The 23346-nt window shown below is 38.0% G+C and overlaps 1 long non-coding RNA gene across 2 annotated transcripts in view; it reads right to left on the bottom strand.

Moving 5' to 3' along the window:
* Positions 1 to 1389: 1389 nt before the first annotated feature.
* LOC144062954 (uncharacterized) overlaps positions 1390 to 23346 on the bottom strand; it is a 34125-nt gene continuing 12168 nt past the window's right edge. Inside the window, exons 2-4 of one of the 2 annotated variants that reach the window (XR_013296485.1) lie at positions 20690 to 20807; positions 11387 to 11517; positions 1390 to 6648 (exon numbers count right to left, since the gene is read on the bottom strand). This is a non-coding gene — a long non-coding RNA (uncharacterized LOC144062954). Of the gene's footprint in view, positions 11518 to 20689; positions 20808 to 23346 lie in introns of both variants that reach the window. The other variant, XR_013296484.1, reaches the window with a different exon arrangement.

Raw genomic sequence — 23346 nt, 5'->3', positions numbered from 1 at the left:
TCTTAAACCATAATGCTTATATTGCTTAATAATTTGAATGGTGTGATGTCATGCATGACTGGGATTGTAAAGTAGCATTCTTGTACAATTTCCACCATTGTTTTGTTCTTTAGCTTTCAATCTTTTATTGTTTCATAAAGAGGGAAAAAATAATACCTGAACCAGATGAGTGCTTTTGTTGTGTAGTAATCATGAAGTCCCTCTAGTGGCCAATGGAAGAGTCACACAGTTTTTATCTTGGACCATAGCTGTTATCGCAATATATGCTCGTATACTATTCTAAATACAAACTTTTATTGATTTGAGAAATTAGCCGTATTTATAATAATGACATTTTATAGTCACATATCACATTAGTGGGAAAAAAAATCTCCAAGTCTTTGAAATCCTTCTGTACTTAAGGTTTTTCAACAATACGTTAAAATATTACTCTAATGCAACTATTGTAAAATACCTGGTGGAGAAAAATATCCATGGTGTGATTTGACTACAAGTAATTCAGTTTTCTCTTTAAATAATTACTGAACTTCTTATGAACTGTAATAGTATATTTGGATTTTTTTTCTTCTCAAGTTTTACTGAATTAAAACAATTGAAAGGGAATTCTTTAGGTGGAGCAGGGTTATAATAGTTCTAGATTTTTCATTTTACAGTATGTCGTTTTTATTTTATTTCAATTCATTTATTTTAAATTTTTTAGAGCATGGTTTAGTTTTTTTATTTCTTGAAAATAGTTTGTTTTAGTTATTATTATTATTATTATTATTAGTGCAACACACAAAAAAGGTCACAAAGCATTGTACAATTTAAAAAAAACAACATTAAAAAGCAATTCCCAAAACAACTGTTTGACCTTCCTTCTTCCAGTATAGTAATACTGAAATATTTACATTCAATATTGAACTCTTGATCCCTATAGTATGAAATTATTTAACAATTAAAAGACTACAACTACGGACATTTTTACTAGAATTATGGTTGTTCATTTTATAATTGTAAAATGTAGTTTGCGGTTGTTGTTTTTATCAAAACATTCTAGCTTTTATTCTGTTGATTAAAATGTTTTTTCAATTTTAGTTTGAGTAATTTCGTTAGTTTTCACATCTGTATCACATTCCAGAGGTGCTGGGGTTGAATCTCAGTTCTTACGCTTGCATGAAAGCATGCATGTGAGCCTAATTGAGGATTTGCCATTGTTCATAAATGGGAAAAAAATAGTGTGTGGTTGTTTGTGTGTCTTGTAATTGGCTGGTGATCAGTCCCAACGTGTACCTCACCTTTCGTCCGAAGTCAGCCGGGATGCTCCAAGTCACCTGACTTTGAGGCTAAGCGGTTGAGAAAGTGTACGGATGGAAAATTTGAGAGAGAAAAAATAATAATCTTGACACATTGTCGTGGAAATGATTTAATAAAATACAAGCAGCAAGTATTGTAACCAACAGTGTTGTATTATAATGTGACATGTTCACCTTAAAATAAGTGACATCATTTAGAAAAAAAATCTTGTTGGGGTGCACAGGATCATCTCGGGCATACGTACGTACAGTATGCTTGCTTGCTTCAGTGAATATTTTCAGCCACGTCATATATCAAAAGTAAATGCAATTTTCTTTTAAAGGTCATTTTTTTCTAACTATCTGCGCATCTCCAACCTTCCCCCTCCTTTCCTGCTTTGCCTTTGTTGCTAGACTCGAACCCCTGCAGCACAGCCAGTGTGATCGAGATGCAATCTGAACTTCCTGTCAGTTGGTGCAGGCCGTGTTTGCCTGTTATTGGTGGACGGCTTGGAGCAGGGGCAGGCACGGATATAAACAACAGCATCATCAGCATATCGTGACGTTATTGGTTGTGAGGGCGGGCTGAAATCTGGGACACAGTTGCATTCATCGTTCAGTGAGCTCTTCTGTATAGTTAAACCCACCGACAGCAATGAATGTTGATTGTGACCTTTGTGGTTGTTTTTCGTAAAGAAGAAGAAAAAGACGGCGAAAAAGAAATTGTCATCTTGCTGGTAGAAAATGGTCAATGCGGTCATTTGTTTTTGGGGTAACGGCCTACTACAGGGCACAATCAACGGTCGATGGTTTTTCAATTGAACCAAACTCACCGACAGCGTTGAATGTTCACTGGGGCAAGCACAAACCTGATGGTGACTAAAAAAACATGGCTCCAATTCAGGAGTTCTTAACCTTGTTAGAGGTACCCACCAATTTCCTTTGCACTCACTGAACTCTCATTTTTTGAAAAATAAAATAGGATTTTTTTTAAAAAATTCAAGACATCGGTATAAGCTTTACTGGTGAACAAAACAGGCAGAATCGTCTTTTCATTGAATCTGGCACTCTTCATTGTGAATTCTGAAAGTGTTGTGGTCTCGTATTTCTCATCTCCAAGGAAGTATTCCGTTTTCTCGATACTGTAACTCATTGTGCTGGATTAGAATTGCTCAATTTGTCATTGAAAATAATGCAGTAAGGCCTGTGACAAGCATCACTCAACTCTATATTTATCGAGCACTTTAAAACAATCATCGCTGGTTTCATAAGATGGAATCCAGGGGCAGCAGGGAAAAAAAACAGCAGAGGCCCCATAAATGAACCCTGTGGAACACCATAACGTTCCGTTATACCTGTGAATACATATTCCGCATATACGACTGACCACTTTATTTATTTATCTTGCTCGACATAGTACCTTATCATATCTTGCGTGTTCAGTGTTTGCTAGAGATAGGCCGATATGTTTTTTTCATGGCCGATACCAATGCCAATTATTAGTAGTCAATGGGACCGAGAGCCGATATTCATCTTCAGTAAAAAGGGAGAAAGATATATTGCCATCAGTTTTTTTTTCTAAATACAAACGCCAATCTTGACTTTGTTGTAATGGCTAAAAGAGTGTTTATTGAACATTTTTTCAGATTTTTTGAAATGTAGAAGTTAGTTTTTTTTTTTTTTACCTTTTACATTTCTAACACAATATTAGGGGAGCGCCTGAGGTCATCAGTATGTCTTAAAAGATTAAATGGAAACTTAAACAAAACCTTCGCTCTCTCTAGTTTTCTACAGTAATTTTTTTTTCCAAAATTAAAAAATACCTACAATCTTAAACTTTCACATTTCAGAAGGTTCTGAGGGTCAGCAGCATCTTTTATTAAGTTAACTGAAAATGGTTTGAGATTTACTTTTTATCGGCCTTCAGATTTTTAAAAAAAGGCCGATACCAATACTCTTCAAAAAGGCCGATATTGGCGCCGATAATCGACATACCACACACTACTGAACCTGGGAATTACAGCGGGAAAGTCTTCAAATAGAGCAACTGTTCCGTTGATATGAAAATAAAAAGAAATGTATGATTAGAGCCGCTGCTCACTCCACGCTCCCCACTAACAAGGCCCTTGCACAAAGAACTGGCTTTACCTCACTCATTGTTAAATGCGTGACCTGTCATGAACTCTCACCAAATGTGTTGTATGCACGTACTGTAACTCCTATAACACCTTCTCATTATGACACTAAGGATAGTGTCAGTGTTTAGAAAAGGCCTTTATTTCCTTGAAAATAGCCGTAGAGAGAGGAAGCTGACTCATGGCAGTTTTTAGGTGTGGTGCGGTGCGGTCTCTACAGAGGCGCTGTGATGTCTTTATGAAACTGTTGACTCACCTAAATTAATAATCACTTTCGTTATGATGTAAATCTTGCATTTCAACGATTAAAACTGCCCAACGGCTTACGGTAGATGATCGTTGCTCTGCCGGTCTTCTGCTCATTGTTATCAAACTATTTCACTGTACATGCATGGCCAGCAGATACTAAATGTGCATTTGGGAAGCTTTTAACTTATTCACTCGCAGCCATTCTCACTGAAGCAACCCCCTTCGCTCCAGGCTGTTTTGCTGGATTTTGACTGATTTTGCAAGGCCCACATAATTTTGTGTTCTATTTAGGGGGGTTGGAAAAAATAGATTTGGCAATATATCGCGATATTACAGCGCACAATTCTCGAATCAATTCGATATGCGGCCAAATAGATTTTTAAACATTGTTTTTTTAATGGGAATATTCAACAAAATGTCTTACTTAGGGCTAGGATTCACACATTAAGCATGGAAGAATGTTATATTAATGGAACATTAAGCCTTAATATTTGATTTCAGTGCTGTTCAAACATGAAACAGACTGCAACCTGTTTGTTAAATGCAGTGACTCAGTTATAAGCCTGAATTTTCAGATAAATAAATACATTTTCATACAAATCTTACAGTGTACATGTAGAAATTTACTGAGCAGTATTTTCTAAATTTGAGTTTTAAAAAAAATCGCAATATTCAATTCATAGATTCGTATCAGGATTAATCTGTATCGAATCGTGACCTATGAATCGTGATACAAATCGAATCGCCAGGTACTAGGCAATTCACACCCCTAGTTCTATTGCTATAAAAACATGGAACATACCAAAAGAAAGATCAGAAAAAGTACATTTCTATCGGTTTCCATTTTGTAGCAATTAGCATTAGATTATAGCTAAGTTTCATCATTATTCACAAATCTGTTTATAACTGTGGGCAAATGAGCTTTTTTGCAACATGGCCCTGGTTGATCTCTTATAGTCTTCTGCCACCTGCTGGCCGTTTTTGTAATAACTAACATTGGTTCAAGCATTCTCTTCAGTTCAGAGGCTGCGTCAAAGCCTTCTGTATGCGCTAGCATAAAAAAAAAGAAGTATAAATACGTCTTTGGGAGCATGGTAATATTTAAAATAGAACATATTTATACGTTTTTGGGAGCAAATGAGTTAAAGAAAAGACGGTCGCCTTGTTGATTCGGTAATGTGGAAAAAAATAACATGCTGACACAACAACCAACCATTAAGTACTTTAGATATTAATTTTATACGTGGCTGGTGTTAAAGAGAGCTGCCTAATTTCCCTGCGTTTTCATCTTCTGCCTCCGTGCACACGCAAAAAAAAAAAGTCCCAATTAATAAATAAAGTGTTTGCTTCTCACTGCCAAACCAAGTTTATGCCAACAGGCCGTGCTGCGATGACTGTTGGTGTTCTCTCACGAAACAGGATTTGAATGACAGCGTTGGAATTGACAGAAGTGGATGAGAAGGATGTTGCTTTATAAGGTCTTCTGTGGCCGCAGGACGCGGGTGACAGGAAGAAAGATCTGGGCCATGAAGGGAGAGAGAGAGAGAAGAGCCCCGAGCTGACAATGTTGCCCTAATGTGAATGACAAGGTCTATGCACACATCAGCCCTCGAACCAGCCTGGATGTGCGGGAGATGGATGATGGCGGATGAAGGCAAAGTCAGAGTGGGAGCGAGAGAGCAATCGGAAGAGACAGGGGGAAGTGGGGGCGGGGTTTCAGGGTGTCCAGCCTTCAAAGACGTTGGCCTTAATGGCATGGACAGCTCTGACATTTATCTACTGAGTCATCGTTAGATAAGCGTAGGTGCTGCTTTCTTAAGGGAAATATAAACGTGCAGGAGGCGCTTAACAACAAAGTTAGCATGAAGAGGAGAGTATGTTCATCTGTACAGGAGAAGGGAATTTAGTGCCTCCTATAGAGGTCTTCTCACATCACTTCCTAAAAATAAAAATACTCCACAAAATCTTCAGAAAGATATATTCACACAGGGGTTATCAATTTACTCCAAAGGAAGTGCCTGTGGTGTGAATGTGTGCTCAAATACAATTTCAATAGATACGCTTTTCATTCTTGGCACCCTAGTACAGGAGGGAGCGGTACAGTCCACCGGTTTTATATTATAATTTATTTTGTGGGTGATATTGTTAGTTTTACCTCGGTAATCACCACCAATAGCAGGTCAGGTGGGGTTGCTATGGCAACCAGTGTACAACCAAATTTAGCGTTACATTAAACGGTTATATTCTATTAGCTGTTACTATCAAATATTTTTAGAATTGATTATTCAACCGATTAATTGGATTGATTTTAATTTTGCAGAAAGCATTTTTTCCCCCGTGATTACGGTTCGGTCATTGTTTTCCAAAGAAAAAAACTGATGTTTGCACGTCTTGTGTATTTTGATTAAACACAGAACACATAATCAGTCTTTTTTCATGAAGGACTGCAGAAATCGGTGAACAATTACTGTTGATGGGCTGAAATCAGATGATTTGGACAATTTGAAATCAAAAACTGGCTCCAAACGATTACTTGGCTATTAAAATATGTAGTTGTCGATTAATTTGATAATCGGTTAATTTTGACAACTCTCTTTCAGATTGGTAATCAATAACTAAAACTAGGGCTTTGGTGATATGTCAGGTTTTTTTTTTAAAATCTTTTTCCTGTGACGATTACTTTCAACTTGAAGACCAGTTTCAGCCAGTCAGTTTCAGTAAATGTTTGAGAGGAAAGTCCACAATTCCATTTCTGTGCGTCTCGCAAGTGGGTGGACATTCCTGGTGAGGGTGCTGCTGACTGCCTGCAGGTATAGACCGGCCTCCTCTGTCTGTCTGCTGATATCAAACCGCGGCATGATCTGTTTAGTTGCCTGACTTAATGCTCACCTGTTCACGCGCCTCTGGCTGTGTGTGTGTGTGTGTGTGTTTAGGTTTTGACTTCCTCTGTCTCGTCACAGCTGGAATGTTAGCTGTCTTTATCTGGTGCCCTGCAATTACAGACATACAGACACATGCAGGAAATTACAGATGGATCCCTGCTGGGCGGACACACGCCTAAATCCGGACACGTCCGTGTCTAAATCTTGTTTTGTTTTCTTGATTTGGGCACTAATTGGTCACTTGATTTGGTGGCACCTGCACATTGTTGATTGATTGTTATAGTTTGCCTTTGTTTGTGTGTGTAAGACTATACACACATTATATACACTGCATGTGCTAATTTTAAAAAAAAAATCGATATGACTTTACCCGTTATTTGGTATGTGCTAAGACGTTGCACTCCACTCCATAGATTCAAGGCAATCCAATAAATACCGTGCTACTGCACAGTGTACAGAGCTAATTCAGTCTTTCTAATTTTAAACATTCTATTTTAAAATTGTATTCATTTGATTTACTTTTTTGTCTATATACTATATATATTTTTTAAATTTATATAGTGTTGCTTCTTGTGAGAAATGGCGTTTTGATTCTTCTTCATTATGTCTCCTTTTTACTAAGAAATCCGGGGCACTAACTAGCGAACCGCCAGGCTTCCTGTTCTCTCGCCCTCTGTTGGTCATTGATTGTTTCTCGGGCAGCTTGTGACCGTGAAGACAAATTCCTTGTGTTTTTTTTTTTTTTCATACTTGGCCAATAAATCTTGATTTTGATTCTTTCATCCTTGATATGTAGCACATCACCTCGCCGGTGAACTGTAGTGTATTTCTAGCTGACTTTGGGTTAGAGGCGGGGTCGGCTCTCATTCACATAAAGTAGAAGCATGTCTTTGGAATGTGGTAGGAAGCTTGAGTAACTGGAGAAAACACGGGAAAGAATGGTTGTGCAAACCACACAGGAAGCCCCGATTCAAACCCCCAACCTCAGAACTGTGAGGCGGATGTGCTCACCACTTGGTCCACCGTGCTGCCATAAATACAGCAATGATAATAAACAACCTTGACTCCTATGTATTTATTTGACATATTGTAATTTACAAATATTATTTCATGGCTTTGATTTTTAATGTGTTCTTTGAAATGTATTTTGATGCTGTATTTTCAGGGGGGATGATTCCTTTTATTTAGACAATAAAATATACTCGTTATTTAACTCATTCACTGCCATTGACGTCTATAAACGTAAAAAAAAATGTTTTCTTTTAAACTATTTCTATTGGTTTGAAAAAAAATCCACTTTTGTTAACGAGTATAAAAACCTCGACATTTTAAAAAAAATCTAAAAATAATTTATTAAAAATTAGGGGCGTCAGGCAATTCATTTTTTTTAAAAATTGTAATTAATTGCATGACTTAACTCACGATTAATCACAAATTTTATATCTGTTCTAAATGTACAATAATTTTTTTTCTAGGTTTTTATACTCTTAACAAAAGTGGAAAAAAGTGTTAAACTAATAGAAATAGTTCAAATGATTTTTTTGACATCTCTAGCCGTCAATGGCAGTGAATGAGTTAATTCAATATGATGTATTTTTCTTCGACATAACCGAAAATATGTTTTCACTGTTATGGTGAGTCCACGAGAAAGTCTATATGGAGTATCCGTGAATAATGTCATGGGAGAGGAGCAAACCAGGGAGGAAGAGGGAGAAGTGAATAATAGCCACTAGACTGCAGGAAGAGGAAGAGTACCTCGCTCTCACGTTATCCCTCCCTTCCTGTGACATACACACACCTAAAATGCATGAGAGACTCCTCAGGGCACCAAATAATAATGTCCCTTGTCATTATCGTCACCCGGCCGAAGCACCCTCCAGTCTCCAGCACAATCCATGCCGTGTCATTTACATTGTGCGGTAAAATGGGCGCATCAATAGACTCATCCCAAAGCAGAGCGAGTCCCTTCCCCTCTGATTTTCGAGTGCTTTAATAGCCCGCAATCACACTCTTGAGTTGTGTCTCGTCACGACTGGGAAGCAAACGCGCCACACTCAGCCAAAACCCAGCTGACAAAACGGAGTACTGTCAACGGCAGCCAATTCTTGCCTTGAAATCTGTGCAGTGCTTTTAATACTGCATTTTCTGACTAGATGTCATGAAGAACCGCATATTATTTCATATTGTCACAAAAGCAGTGATGCCACGGTTACCTTGTAAAAGTAATTTAGTTACTTTACTGATTACTTGTTTTAAAAAGTATATTAGATCATTAGTTATTTTAATAGTTACATTTAGCTGGTTTTGCCAGTTAGTTGGGAATGTCTTTCTTACTGTGTTTGTTTTTATTATAAAATAAAATGAAATAAAGACCTTTTTGACTTATAATTATTTTTAATTAAAAAAAAATTGCGAGGATAAGCTGGTGGATGGATAAAGGATATTCTTCAGGTTTCCACTTAACTTTTCATTAAAAAAATAAATCAAAAATACTTAAAGGGACAGTGTGTATTTTTTTCAACATTCATTCATTTTAAAAACCCAGTATTAATTTCAATGATATACAAAAACATCAACATACATTTTTTCCCCCTATAATCTAGTAATTGCTAATTATACTACATAGCTTGCGCCACACCTAACAGGAGGCTGACATGTTTCGCTGCCATCTTTCTAGTACGGATACTCAAAGGAGAAGAACTTCGTGAATGTAGTAATTAGTGGTAGGCTTGCGACGTGTGGTCTCTCTGAGGCACCGTAGCGTGCGTGCTTCAAAATGCACACGCTTTGAACTTAAGTGGTTGCATTCTGTTAGATCATCACTAGATGGCACTAAATTATACACACTGTCCCTTTAAAAGTACATTTAAAAAATAAAAAATTATAAAATAAAAGTCTTATTTACCAGACATATGAAAACAGTATTGTTGTAATGGCAAAATTAAACATTTATAATTTACATTGTTCATAGATAGGCCTATACCTATTTAATTTGGGGACGTCCTGCAGTCAAACAATCAAGTGTGACTGAATGCATATTGATCGGTTATTTTTATTTTATATTACATGGTGTTATTGAAGCTACATAGATGACACTGTCGACTGAACAGAGTGCGCGACGAACCTTAATGCTTTAGTTGTTAAGCTAACACAAACGCAAAATGGCGACGGCACTTCCATCTATCCAATTTGCATCTTGAAAATGCAAAAACATTTTTTTTTCCCTTCTTTCTGGACATGTGACTTTCAATGCGGTGAAAGCAATGATGTTACTCCCACAGATGTGAATGTTAATTTGAATACTCCCACAATGTGTGTTAAATATCAGAGTTTCCCTTTTTAACGTATTCTATAGTGTATGGCTATTTTGTTAGTGACTTTAGTTATTACTATAATCAGGTGTATTTTATTATTCACTAACCATTAGTTTTCAATAAAATACATGCATGAGAGAGGCACCGTGGTTGAGAAGTGTTTGTTGTTTACGTAACGTGTCAATTCTTGCTCACTACTGCCTCCTGTAGGTGGCCAACTGCAACTGCTTGTAGTGGTGTAAAACGCCACTCAATCTGAAGTGCTGGTGTCGCTTATATATGTAGAAGCAAATGAAAAGTACAATTTTAGGGGGGGTTGACAAGAAACTGGAGCCTGATTACCAAAATGAGCCGTTCCTGACATCACTGCACAAAAGACAGCCTCATCTCCAATGGATACATAGCTCGTGGGGAGGGGGGTACCCGCACATTGTAATTTGGGGCTTGTGCTTTTGGAAGGAGGATGCTGAGGTTTGGGAGGGGCACTGGTTGGGTTGGGAAGGGTGAGGGGGTTTGTGGGATATGCGGTGCAGCTGTTAAATTTGAGGAGATTGGTTGGACGGCTGAAAATAGACGGGATGAAGCACGTACACTTAAGGCGCGATGCTTTTGCATGCATATGGAAAATAATAGTGATTTGAGTTCTGTCTTAAATGAGAAAATCACAGAAAATAAACATATATACACACAGTTGGCATTAATCTCCAGCAAGATGTTCAGTTTGATTAAATTACAGAATTGTGCATTTGGTATTACACAATTGTAATCTGTTTGTAATTGAAGCAGTGGTGTCAAGCGATATAGTTTTTAAATTGTAATTCATCGCACGAATTCAATAGTTAACTCATGATTAATTGCAAATGTTATATTTGTTCCAAATGTACAATAACATGTTTTTTCATATTTTTCAAGTTTTCATACGCTTAACATAAAAGTGGAAAAATGTTAAACTAATATAAATATGGTTGCATCTTTTAGTCATTGATACAGTAATTTCATAATAATTCATAAAACTGAGTTAAAATTAAAAAGATGCATTGTACAATAAAAAACAAGTATGATATTGATTTGCGTTGAGGTAAATTTTCCGCCACTAGATGGCATAATTGTATTTGTAAGACATTGGCAACAGCTCATTGCATTTGTCTTTTCATTTTAATAGCTATCTAATCTTTAACATGAAGTACCGGTAACTTGTGAAATTCTGCACATTTTTTAAATTGTAAAATCTCCACAAATATATGCATTATTAATAAATGTATTACTGCTAAATTTTGACGTGGACGTGTCTGCTGCGTTGTGACTGAAATTCCCCCAGTACGGGCTTTCCAAGGGGCGATCATTATTTGCACATTTAAAAAAAAAAATACTTTAGAACTTTAATTTATCTAATTAAAATTAACTCAAAATTAACGCACTAATTTTGACACTCCTAATTTGAAGCATTCCATTCGAATAACAAGATGAGATAATGAGCAAGGTATATCACATCCACAGCATTGTTGTCATCTTTTGACTCTATGGCCTCATACCGTAAAAGGCAAGGGTGTGTGTGGCATGCGGCGACAAACGCGGGGTTGGTGGGGGTGGTATGCTGGTGTTAGACCGCAGACAGACCCAAGGTGCCGTCGTATGTGTGTGCACGCCTCCATCGTGTCTGGACCTGGGCAGAAAAAGAACAACACAAAAAAAGGATCATTTTAGGCGTTGAATACACACTATTAACTCATTCGCTGCCATTAACGGATATAGATGTCAAAAATTAGTTTGAACTATTTCTATTAGTTTAAATTTTTTTCCCACTTTTGTTAGCAAGAGTATGAAAACCTAGAAACAATTTTTTTTATTGTACATTTAGAACAAATTTGTGATTAATTGGGAGTCATGCGATTAATTATGATTAAAAAATGTAATTTTTAATAATATTTTCTTTAAAAAAAAGATTATTAAAAATGTTTAAAAAAAAAATTAAAATTACTTTTTTTGTAACGAAGAAAAGATTATTAAAAATTGGCGTCAGGCGATTAAAAGTTTTCGTAACTAATCGCATAACTTTACTAGTTAACTCACGATTAATCACAAATTTTATATCTGTTCTAAATGTACAATAATTTTTTTCTAGGTTTTCATACTCTGGTTAACAAAAGTGGAGAAAAAAATTAAACTAATAGAAATAGTTCAAATTCATTTTTGACGTCTATAGCCGTCAATGGCAGTGAATGGGTTAAAATGTACTGCATACACATGATAAATTTAAGTTTTCCTTTAACACATTTGTAGTGGTAATATGTGTGTAGGAATTATTGGATAAGTAGTATAATTAGATGGAATAACTCTTGAAGAATGCCCTTTATCTCCCCTATATAAGTCACACTGTTTTTATATGTACAACAAGCCCACTCACAACCTATAAACACTGTGGGTGGTCTTGAGAAACAAAGACGAAGAGCCCACTTGGGTGTACATTTGCACGTGATTCTTAAAGTAGTACATCAAGTTTCAGTGAGCTCAGCATGTTGGCCTGAGTATCTAAAATTACATTGTCAGCTGCTTTGTTCTGTATCTTGTATACAGCCTGCCACCGAGTGACTACAAAAAGTGTCATTTTTAGAAGTTGTGTTGAAATGTTTGCAAACCAAACATTGAGAGCAAGAGAGGGAGACGGAGCTTGAAGCAAGCCACCCATAATGAAAGGGGTGCCTGCTGAGAAAGATCCAAACTTGTCTCCAATTGTAAGTGCCTTCTGGGCTCATTTGTGGTCGCTAAGCCCATTGAAATCGCAGTTGAATATAATATTTAAAAATGTATTTTAAGCCACTTTAAACACAATACTTCGGAGAGGTTCTTTTTCCCACCCAATCCTTTGCCATAAGAAGCGTTTAGTTCTTGGCAAACATTCGATCGAGGTCATGATTTCATGTGGTGAGTGCAAAGGCTTCGGTCTAAAAATATCCAAAAGTGTACAAATGCTGGGTTTAAGCATTTTTGGTCTGCGTAGACAACAGGCCATCTTAAAGTACAGATTTGCATGCAGATGCTAAGGCCAATTTCAAGGATCTCTTTTTCCCCTTATTGCAACTCTCTTTTCTTTACAGGCGGTAATTCTAAATCTTTTGTTATTTAAAGCAGCCTCCACAATGCTCCGTTGAATCCCGTGCTGCACACAAACGCTGCTGTAATAAATTAACTTGATAATTCAAAGAAATTATGGTGACAATCTGTAAACGCAGTTGCTAAAGAAAACAGAAATCGCTCTCAAAAATGGTTGAAAGGTGGCTTGCTACAAAGAAACTTGTCAGTAAAATATATTTCTTCAGAATTCCTCCCAGCCGGATCACGGAGTAGGAACAATGGCTGACCTTGGTTGGGTGAAAAATTGCCTCAATTGTTCAAATTCGGCTTTGATGTTTAAATAAAATGAGCCGGGTGAGCACAGGAAAGCCTGCCTGCCACGGGAGAAAATGACATCTTTTGTGCTGCCTACAACTGATCTCGTTCTAGATCTTAAAGCTGCCTTAAGGAAGGATTTTCTTCTCGATGCTCTCAGGCTCCCCCTACAGTTTAATTCCTATTCCTTTCAGTGATTAATATTTGACAGAAGTAAATGTATATTTGTAGACAAGTTGACCAAAGTAGTGTTGCTAGCTTTACAACTCAGCAAAAAGAGGCTCCATGACCTTTTGATTTAAAGTAGTTTGTCAACTATAGACGCTCAGATACCACAACCCGCATCTCTAGTCTGCAAATTAGCATTACGTGATCATCCACTAATTTCCTAATTCCTTCAAAGATGTATCTCTCTGTTTCAAAATGGAACATTTGGGCTCGATTCGATGCACTCGCATGTGTTTTTTTTCCAGTTCAAATCGGCTTTTGTTTGTTGCTGAACAAATATGCATATTGTCTTGGTTGCCATGGTTACTTAAAATCAAGTGTTATTCCGTTAAGATAATTTTCTAGCTGTTTTTGTGAAACCAGTACTTTTTGCTGTATTTCATACATTTGATACATAACCGTCAGATTGTTTGTAACAATACTTGAGGTTCTTTTCCTCACTAAGTCAATACTAACCAAAAAACGGTTTCATTTAAACTGACCTTATTATTATTATTACCTGGTGTGATACGTTTCCTGTTGAACTGCCTTGCAATTAGCCATTTGCTTGCAGTTTACAATTCCTTTATTACAAATAAGTTTTTCTTTTGTGCTCACAACATGGGCACAAATAATTGGATACGCTGCGTGTTTTGTTGCTGCGTGTTTTGGTTTCGTTCAAACCGAATGTGCTGCCAGCTAAATGAGCCATGTTGCAAATGAACAGACGTTTCATAGCACACATGGTGTTAATCATAAAAATGCTGATAATCAGTACTGACTGCTTCAATCTTCTGCTTGTAATCTTTTTCAACACAGGATAAGTAATATCGTTTGAATCCGTCATGATCATCCTTAGGTGGTCACTTGGTCCGGGGGGGCTACTTTGCCAGTTTTTAAGTTGCACAACAAATTCACAGGATGCTGAAAGATTATTTTAGGCTATCCCATAGCAATGTTTCTCTCCTATGACAGCAGGGTCAGGCAGGCAATAACCCGGCTTGTAATCATCAATAAACTTTTTAATCACAGGGCTTACGAGTGATCAAGGGCGGGAATGAGCTAAGGAAAACAAACATTATGAGAGTTTGGAGTCCATCTCTCGCCAGACCATTGAGAGCTATGTTTGAAAGCTTGATGGATTGATACCGTCTGTGAAAAGTAACCACTTTCTGGGCTTCAAATATAATTTGAAAAAACACATACAATTCAGACCCATGGGTAGAAATACCAAATGACTTAGTTATTCTTGTCAGAACTAAGGCAGCACCAAATAAATGTGTGCATAATAGGTTGATGTGACCAATGTTAGTTGCGATTGATTTAGGTTAAGAAGACCAAGGATTGTAACGTTTCCATTATCATAACATTTACATTGCATCTGATCCGTTTTTTTCTGAAACCCATCAGGGCAGATCTTGTTTGCATATATTGTCTTTATTGTCCTTAGATTGTGTGCTGTTAGTGTACTGACTTTGGTAGTTTATCAGAATGTATGTTTTTGCTAGTAGAGGTCTGTAGCATTCGACCACCCAAAACAACTGACTCGCCAAACTTAAGAGACTCTTAATTATATCCATCCTTTGGGTGTGTCTGCTCAAAACGGACATCTGAGCCACCACCAAGGCCTTTTGGAAAGATTTTTTTTTAGAGAGGTTACAAACACACTGTACACTATATCAAGCTTGGTAAGTCGATAAATAAATGAGTTAGCAAGGGGGGGACAAATCATTTTCTTTAAAGTCATGTGCCAGTGTCTTGCCATGGCAGAAGATGCCTGTTGAAAAACCGATAACCAATTCCTGTTCCAGGCCAAGAAAAAGCCTGCTATTTTTTTCTGCGTAAACTGCACAGCTGCGAAGCTCATGAAAAACAACCCCCCTAAGTTACACAAAGCTAGATGGCAATATAAATTCACATGCTGGGGTGGCACTTTGCCATCATTGATAAATTCTACGTAAACATTAAGGCGGCACTACGGTGGGCTTACGTTTACGACGATGCCGCTCAAGCTCAGCGTAAATGAGGCAATAAAGACATGAAGTTGGCAATAAAGACATGGAGTTATTGCTGGCTCTGAGCTTTGATCCTGTGCCCGCTTGTCCCTGGGATTGTTTTTTTTTTTTTTTTGTGAAAAGCATTTGGAGTCCAAGACCTAGATGTCAGTACACCCAGAAGCAACTGATATTCAGTAGAGCAACACAGGCTCACAGCATCCGACTTACAATGGAAAAGACTCCCAATAATAAATGTCCATTATCCTTGTCCACTCCTTCCCTTGTAATGTTTCCAATGTGCTATCCGCCACAGATCAATGGCTTAATCGTGCTCCTGTTGTATTTTGGTCATGATGCGATTGAAAGCTATTTGCACCAAGTAGGGAGGCTAATGACCCTGAGCTGATGCTCCGTGTTTGGCCGGGAGCTCCCATCAAGCGAAGGTAAGTAAACTCGTATATATTCTCCAGGGGCTCCGCTAATGAGAGGGAATGAGAACACAAAGCTATGGTTCATCATCTACTTGGGAACTTGGAAATTTGACCTGCTCGTGCAACAATGATTGCAGCATTTAAGTAAGAGCAATATTTGAACAAACCAACAACTCTTGTTGCTACTGGACAGTGACAGTATTTTAGTTTTTATTCTTCCCATATTAGACTTTATGTAGTATTAATTTTGTTTGCTTGAATATTGACATCATGTGCTGTGATTGAAAGGAAGAGGTCATCTCATCTGCCCTTTAGATTCAAATCAAGCCTGCTACCTCTCACTACTTTGGCACGCATAGAAATATTCAAGCTTGTGAATCATGTAAAAGAAAATGTGTGTGTGGGGTGGGAGGGGGGTCTACAAGAATAAGGACCCAAGAGCACTGTGTATTGGTGTGTGCATAAGCGTTTTAGTGTGTGTTGGTAATCCCTCCACCGGCAGACTAATGATAGGTCTTATCGACACCCAGCAGTCAATGTGAGCCTTTGTCTCCTCTCAGGAGGCTTGACGGAAAGCCTTGGGGGGCCCCCTGCCTCTGAGCCTTTTCATTCTTTTGGCTGCTGATAAAAATGAATGCTAAAATGGCCACAGTTTTAATGCTTCATAGGCACAAGACAACCCAGTTACTTCTTCACGGACTAGCAATCAAAAATATTGGCTGAATGTGTGTCGAGGTTGGGATGCTCAGGCAGAAGGAAAAAATTAAAATAAAATATATACTAATATATATATATATATATGTCTAATATGAGTCTATAATAACCCAGTCCGCGTCAAAATCGCTAAACAATTCAATGAGTTACAAAGAACTTTGAGCCAAACACGCAAGATGGCGACTAGACTATACGCATCCAACATGCCGCGAGGACTATTTACCACTATTTTACAACACCAATGTGTGCAATAACCGATCCAGATTCTAACGTTGGCCACAACGCAATGCAAGATTCTACTCAAGGTAACCCATTTGAAACTCATAAAAACAGCTATTTCCGTAGTTAGAACAATGTGGCAGCAATGAATCTGTTGATTATAATACGTTTTCAAATAATAATTAAATGTTAGGCTTTGTAAAACGCTTTGGGCGCTTTAGTGTAGATAATGCGCTATATAAGTCTTCTCTATTTAGCCTACTATTTTGGGAACTACATATCCATTTGGCAGCTCTTTGTTTTAATGGCCCCTTTGCAGTTTTAATGTGTTTGGTTGAGGCAAAAAATGTGAATTCTGACTCGCAAACTGTGATGCCAGTCTGCTAGGATAATAAATACTGGTATCAATGCTTCTTTTTCCGCTGATGGCTCAAACATGCTTTTTGATAGTTTCGGGGGTTAAACATAAGACTTTGGGGGAAGCAGTTGTTTTCTCCTGAGTCCTGACCTGAGCTTTTAGAACTGTTTATTGCTTCACTTACTGAGAAAAAAAAAACATTACACTTAAACTTAAAGTTGTATAATGTCTGTTCACCGTAGAAATAGTCACAACATTTGAGACCGAGTATTGGCCTTACGAGGTGGACATTGGGTACCTGTCGAACAGAAATAACGTCCTTCTTTTCTCTGTTGTCACAGTGTAGGAATAGGCAAGCTTAAATTGTTATTATTTATTATATTATTATTATCTTATTATTTCAAAGCAGACTGACTAAATACCTTCTAAACAACAATTCCAACTAAAACATGATCTTGGTGCATTATGACTACCAAAATGCAAATATATACAGTATATATATATCAGCAGGTTGAGTAAAGTCTCCACCTCCTATATAATACTATTATTTCACCCCTTGAATCATTTTAAAGCTGCTGCCATTTCAACGTAAACAAAAAAATTAAAATAAAGTTTTTTCGTCAACACTTGTCCATTAGGTTTATTTTTTACTGCTCATTACAAACTGAGTCACTTTCTTGCCGGCGTAAACCGCCGCCCATCTTCCGCTTGTCCTTTTGGCTGGAGCGTGAAAGGGACAATGACTCGCTCTGTCCCATTGTGCTGCAGTGAATCAATCGGACTTGACTGAGTGACTCACTTGGTTGTCACTTCCTGTAAGCGTCTTTTGAATTATGACACCATGTGACAATGTGTGGCGTGGAGCTCTCTGGCTTTGCATGCGAAACGAAAGCCAACCTGCATCTTTTCGGCCGGCAGGTTGGACACCCCTCAAAGACAAAAGAGAGAAGGCACTCGAAAGGAAATAAGTGGGGGGTGGGTGGTTTGAACATACTCTACTTTTTACCCTTTTTTCCTATTCTTCACTCCCTGGCTTCACGTGCCTCATTTGAGCAACTCCTACAGAAATGGGCTGCTACATGTTATTAATTGTAGGCTACATGTTATTACAGTCGTTCTAGTTTGGTCAATGCATCCATCAATTCAGATGAAAGAAAAATGTGGCACAAACCAAATTCCTGTTATGAGATTTGAGGATGTGTAAAAAAAAAAAAAAAGTCTGATCAGGTGGCCATTGGACCTGTGACCTCTTGTTTCCTGTTTTTGAAAAGGCTGTCTTTGGTGGCCTCTGCAGATGGAAGAAAGACCTGGAGCAATGCAAAGGCAACTCTGCTGTCCAGGCGACAGGAACAATAATTATGAAAACAGAAAGATGGCACGCGTGTGTGTGGGCAAAGTGAGGAGAGCATGAAGCTGTGACTGCTAAAGAAAGAAAGAATAGAAGGGAGGTGTAACAAAGAAGAGTGGAAGTTGAAATATTTTCGCTAGCATCGAGCCAAAACCTCCTTTGTCACAATTTGGTAAATTTCATATTTTTGGGGTAGACACAGTCCACACTTGTGGGTGTTATTTTTACAAATTATTGACCGATCTAAAATGTTGAAAATGGCTTACTTTCTTTGACGTTGCTTAGTTAGTGGTTAAATAAATATGCCTTTTTTGGGGTATCCTGAAAAGTGATAATTTTGCTGGAACAACCGCCCGACGCCAGCAATATTTAATACAATCCATTGAGATTAAAGTTTATAATGAGGATATTGTATGTGGTAATTGTTGGTGATGCATACTAGTTTTTACCGGTATGTATGTAGTCTTATCTTTCTTGCATGTGCTTATAATAACAATAATTATGATATACAGTATATAATTTTAAGGGGAAGTCACAAATTTTCAATGTACAGCATTCTGATTAACATTGCGTTTGTGGAATATGAATTAAACAGCAAAATTTTATTCTTATCAGTGGGCGGCCATTTTGCAACTTGCTATATCGACTGACAATTACAGTGCCGAAGGACTCGGATGACCAACTATGGCTCACCTGTATTCTCAGTTTGGTCATGCAAGCTGAGCCGTGATTGGTCGTTATCTGAGCTCTGAGCAACTGTGATGTCATTTTCAGTGCACACAAAACAGCAAGTGGCAAAATGGCCACCCCCTGAAATGAATAAAAATTGGTGAATTTTACTTCTCAGCAAAATTCATATCCTACAAACACAATATTAATTAGTATGTTCGTTAGTGGGGCTGCATAGAACATTTTTGACTTGATTTCCCTTTTAAAGGAAATAATGAAAATTAGGACCATAAAACTGTGAGAGCAGGGTTTTATTCTGTGCCCAAAACTATAAAAGCTTGGACGGTGAAGTAGTCAACAGAGCTGGTGACTAAAGGTTGTGTTGTCATGACAAAGGCACAGGGAGAAGAAAAAAAAAACACATTTTCTTTCCCATTCACCTCTCCTCTTTAACTATTCCCTACTCCACGCTCGTCTTGCCTGGGAGAAAATGATTTAGTGTTGCACACAGAGAAGAGAGTGAGTGAGTGAGTGAGTGAGTGAGTGAGAGAGTGAGAGAGTGAGAGAGAGAGAGAGAGAGAGAGAGAGAGAGAGAGAATTCACGCAGACGGAGAGTACCGGTTTGGGGAGCTGTGCAGTTATAAGAAAAAGATGGCTCTTTTCCCAGGTTTGCTAGTCTTTTGCCGGTCATGTTCTATGAGGGAATTACTTTTTCCTTTGCGGAGCAATTTTGCGAATTAATAACCTGATTTGAGGAGCAACTTTAGAATTTTGTGGCGGTATTTTGTTGTTCAAAGTTGATGTTCATGTCTCGCTTTAACATGGAGTCGATCACCTAAAGCACATAATTCCATTATGCGCTTCTACTGGCCAGTCAGTCTTATGTTAGCTTAGTAATTAGCATGGCTGTCATCATCATCCCTTCATGAAAACGATACCTGTCAGATGTGTAGCTTATGTGCCGCCTTGGAGGTGACAATTACTGACTCAGGAGTGAGTCCGCAACAGGTTTAGCCATACTATAGGCAGTGAAGATTGTTGCTAGCTATCTTTTTGTGGCCCAAGTAGCACTGAGCTTGCCTCGACGAAAACCCACTTCTGGCAATGCTTAGTCCATCAAATTTCAAGTTATCATTTGTTAATGTGTGTGTTCTGATCTTCAATTTTAATGAGTAGTAGTCATGAATCAATAATTTCCCCCCAAAAATGTAATAGGTCAACTAGTAAATTATTAAGACAGCAGGATGTTTGTGGAAAAATAAGGAAATGCTGGAGATGAGAGAGAGGATGTAGCAGGTGAGTCTGACAGGAAGTCTTCACCTGGCAGCTCTGACTCAACACCAGACAGACGCACATACAAATTGGCACAAAACAAATAGCAAACAAGAGATCCCGATTCTGGGAAACAGCTGAATGAGGTACTGTAAACTGTCAAAAGGGCACCCGAAGAAACACACAGCGACCTGAGACAATGTGTAAGCCTCGGGCAAAGTGAGTTCTCTTACCTCTCTTTCATCACTTTTGCCTTTTCCTTGTCGTGTTCTGCTCTGGGGCGTCGGTGTCGCTTCCTCCCACCTCTGTGTTGGTGCCACTTCTTCGTCTTTGTCCAGTCCTATACATGACCTGAACAAGAACAGAGCAAAGAAGGGAAATGCGGGAATGAAGTTAGCTCATATAAACTTGATCAGAAACTAGAGCTAAAGATGAAATCTTCCTTTTAATCTCATGTGAAACTCCAGTTATTGCCACTTCCAGTCAATCTCACCACAGTGTGTTAACAAAAATATATGAACAAGATAAGCCAAGATGGCGGTAGTTCATGACCTAATGTGCTTTCATAAAAGCTAGGGTATATTTACTTTAATGTGTTGTATTGTATCCAAACCTTTGTTACTTTTTTTGAAGATAAAATGATGTGTTTGAAGAGAGGGAAAAAAGTTTGCTCAGTGTTACAATGAATAAGGTTAAAGTAAGGTCAGCTACGGCCGACTGGCACAGTAGCAGTCAATACACAATATACATTAAATGACTTCCTTGTTGTCCGTCACAGTTTTTAAACCTGCACGTTCTGCATACTTCATCTCATTCCTAACTATAGTTAACAATTAGTTGTGCCACTTTTGTGTGCGTACAAGCACGTACTGTATATACGCTATGTGTTCAGTGTGTATACATCTGCATCTGATGAATTTGCTTACAGCTGTGACAGCTGCCGCCACCAGCACAAACACAAGCGTGTTCTTGTCTCATTTGTTTCATACAGCTGCGCAGATAAAGCACAAAGGTTAAGCAAATTGTGTATAATGGCGAGTAGACAATGAAGCATTCCCATCCACGGCCTATCTCACACACTCACTCACACACTATCTGCAGCTTTGCCAGTGTGTGTTGGAAAAAAACTGAAGGGAAAAAAAAATAAATGACTTGCACTGTTGGTCCTCTTTAAAGCTGTGAACAAAACAGACAGCCTCGCTCCTCTCTTCATTCATTTTAATGATAAAACCGCCTCAGTCGCACTCTTTTTCCAGCCCCCCCCCACCAACCCGCGCCACACCAGCCGGGTGGAGACCCTCCCAAAAAGCCACCGCCAGGCAGAAACAGTGATCCTTTGTTTAAAACCCCCCAAACCCTCGGTCCGCTGACAACACCCCCACACCCCTACCACTCCACTTCTTTTCTGCTAGCCCTTTACCATGCTGTGGATGCTGTTCAGCAGTGACGAAGGCATGCCTCGACACGAATGCCATTATGGAGCTCGGGATGTATGGAAGGTGGAGATATTGGCGCGGGAACAAACAAAACCTTCCATTTATTATTGCCTGTCTCTCTAACTTCCTTACTGATCTAACGTAGCATAAATGTTGAATGCATTACAACTTTTTTACCACCACTAATTCTAACCACTAAAGCAAAAATGTAGAAAATAGAAACAAATTTTATTTTTGCTCCGTAAGGCGGAAAAAGTTCTAACTTTACACAAACACAGCTCTGTTAGGTGGGTGATATTCCACACAAGTCGTCCTTAAAAATAGTACACAGCTTCAATGTTTTTGTTCCAACTAAAAAATAAATTCAAGTAGACAAGTTCTTTTTTTGTTTGTGTCAAAAATATACCGTAATAATAACTCACTGTAATAACACGCGTGTATAATACAACCCCCCCCCAAAAGTCTTTCAAAGTGGGCTATTTTTAAAATGTCTTTGAAAATCTTGTACACTCTTTTAGTTTGTAATTTTTTTTTATATTTTATGTCTTTACTTTGCTTTTAAATCTGTTAAACTGATTTTTAATTATGTACAGTACTTTTGATTACAGTATGTGAAGCTTTGTGTATGAAATGCACTATTAATCTGTGATTCTTTTTATGTATGTTTTTTTTTTTTTTTTTTTTTTTTTTACAAGCCCCTAGGTAAAGTTCTGGTAAACTTCCAAACAATTTGAATTTTTTTTGTTTCTTACCGATAAAAAACGTTTAATGACGTATACTAAAATCCAAATGAATGCCGCCAAAAACGTTAATTGACGTTTACTATGTTGTTGTTTTTTTTGGGGGGGGGGTTCGCAATGGGCAGTGCAAGGCCTGTGCAGCGCTGCGTTGTCATTGGGGATGTGAAATCCCAAAACAGCCTCTAACTATGGCCAGCAGATGGCAGCATTGTATCTCTTTTCAATGGGCTCCCAGGGTGTCAAATTACATGCAAACATGGCGGAACTTAAAAAATAGAATGATCAAAGCCTTTGTCACATTAAATCTTAACCACAGTGTCCAAAAACAAAAAATATTAGTGTCAAAGTCACTGTTGTGCAGAAAATGTATCTTTTCCCAAAAAGCTTGTTTTCTCCTTATGTTTTTAATTTTTGCTCAATGTCACTCAAATGACCTATTTTCAAATGGTGATTACTAAAGAACTGAATAAGGTAGAAACATACTTTTTTGTAATGAAAGAATGGAACAAGATCTTTCATTTGGTACCCACATGTTTATGTAGCCACAGCACACAATATTCTGTTTGCCTTGAAAGATGAGTTAAAATGCTCAAAATTGGCTGGTACTGTCGGGGGGTTGTTTTTTTGGATAACGTGTGGCAGTAAAAGAGTTAAGCTCCCTGTATAATACCCGTCTTGGATTTGAGAACGCAATTTTTTTTTTTGCAATAAAAT

The sequence above is a fragment of the Vanacampus margaritifer genome, chromosome 13 (assembly GCF_051991255.1).
Source record: "Vanacampus margaritifer isolate UIUO_Vmar chromosome 13, RoL_Vmar_1.0, whole genome shotgun sequence".
NCBI lineage: Eukaryota > Metazoa > Chordata > Actinopteri > Syngnathiformes > Syngnathidae > Vanacampus > Vanacampus margaritifer.
Note: the sequence above shows the minus strand (reverse complement) of the source record. Positions and strands in the feature narration are given on the sequence as shown.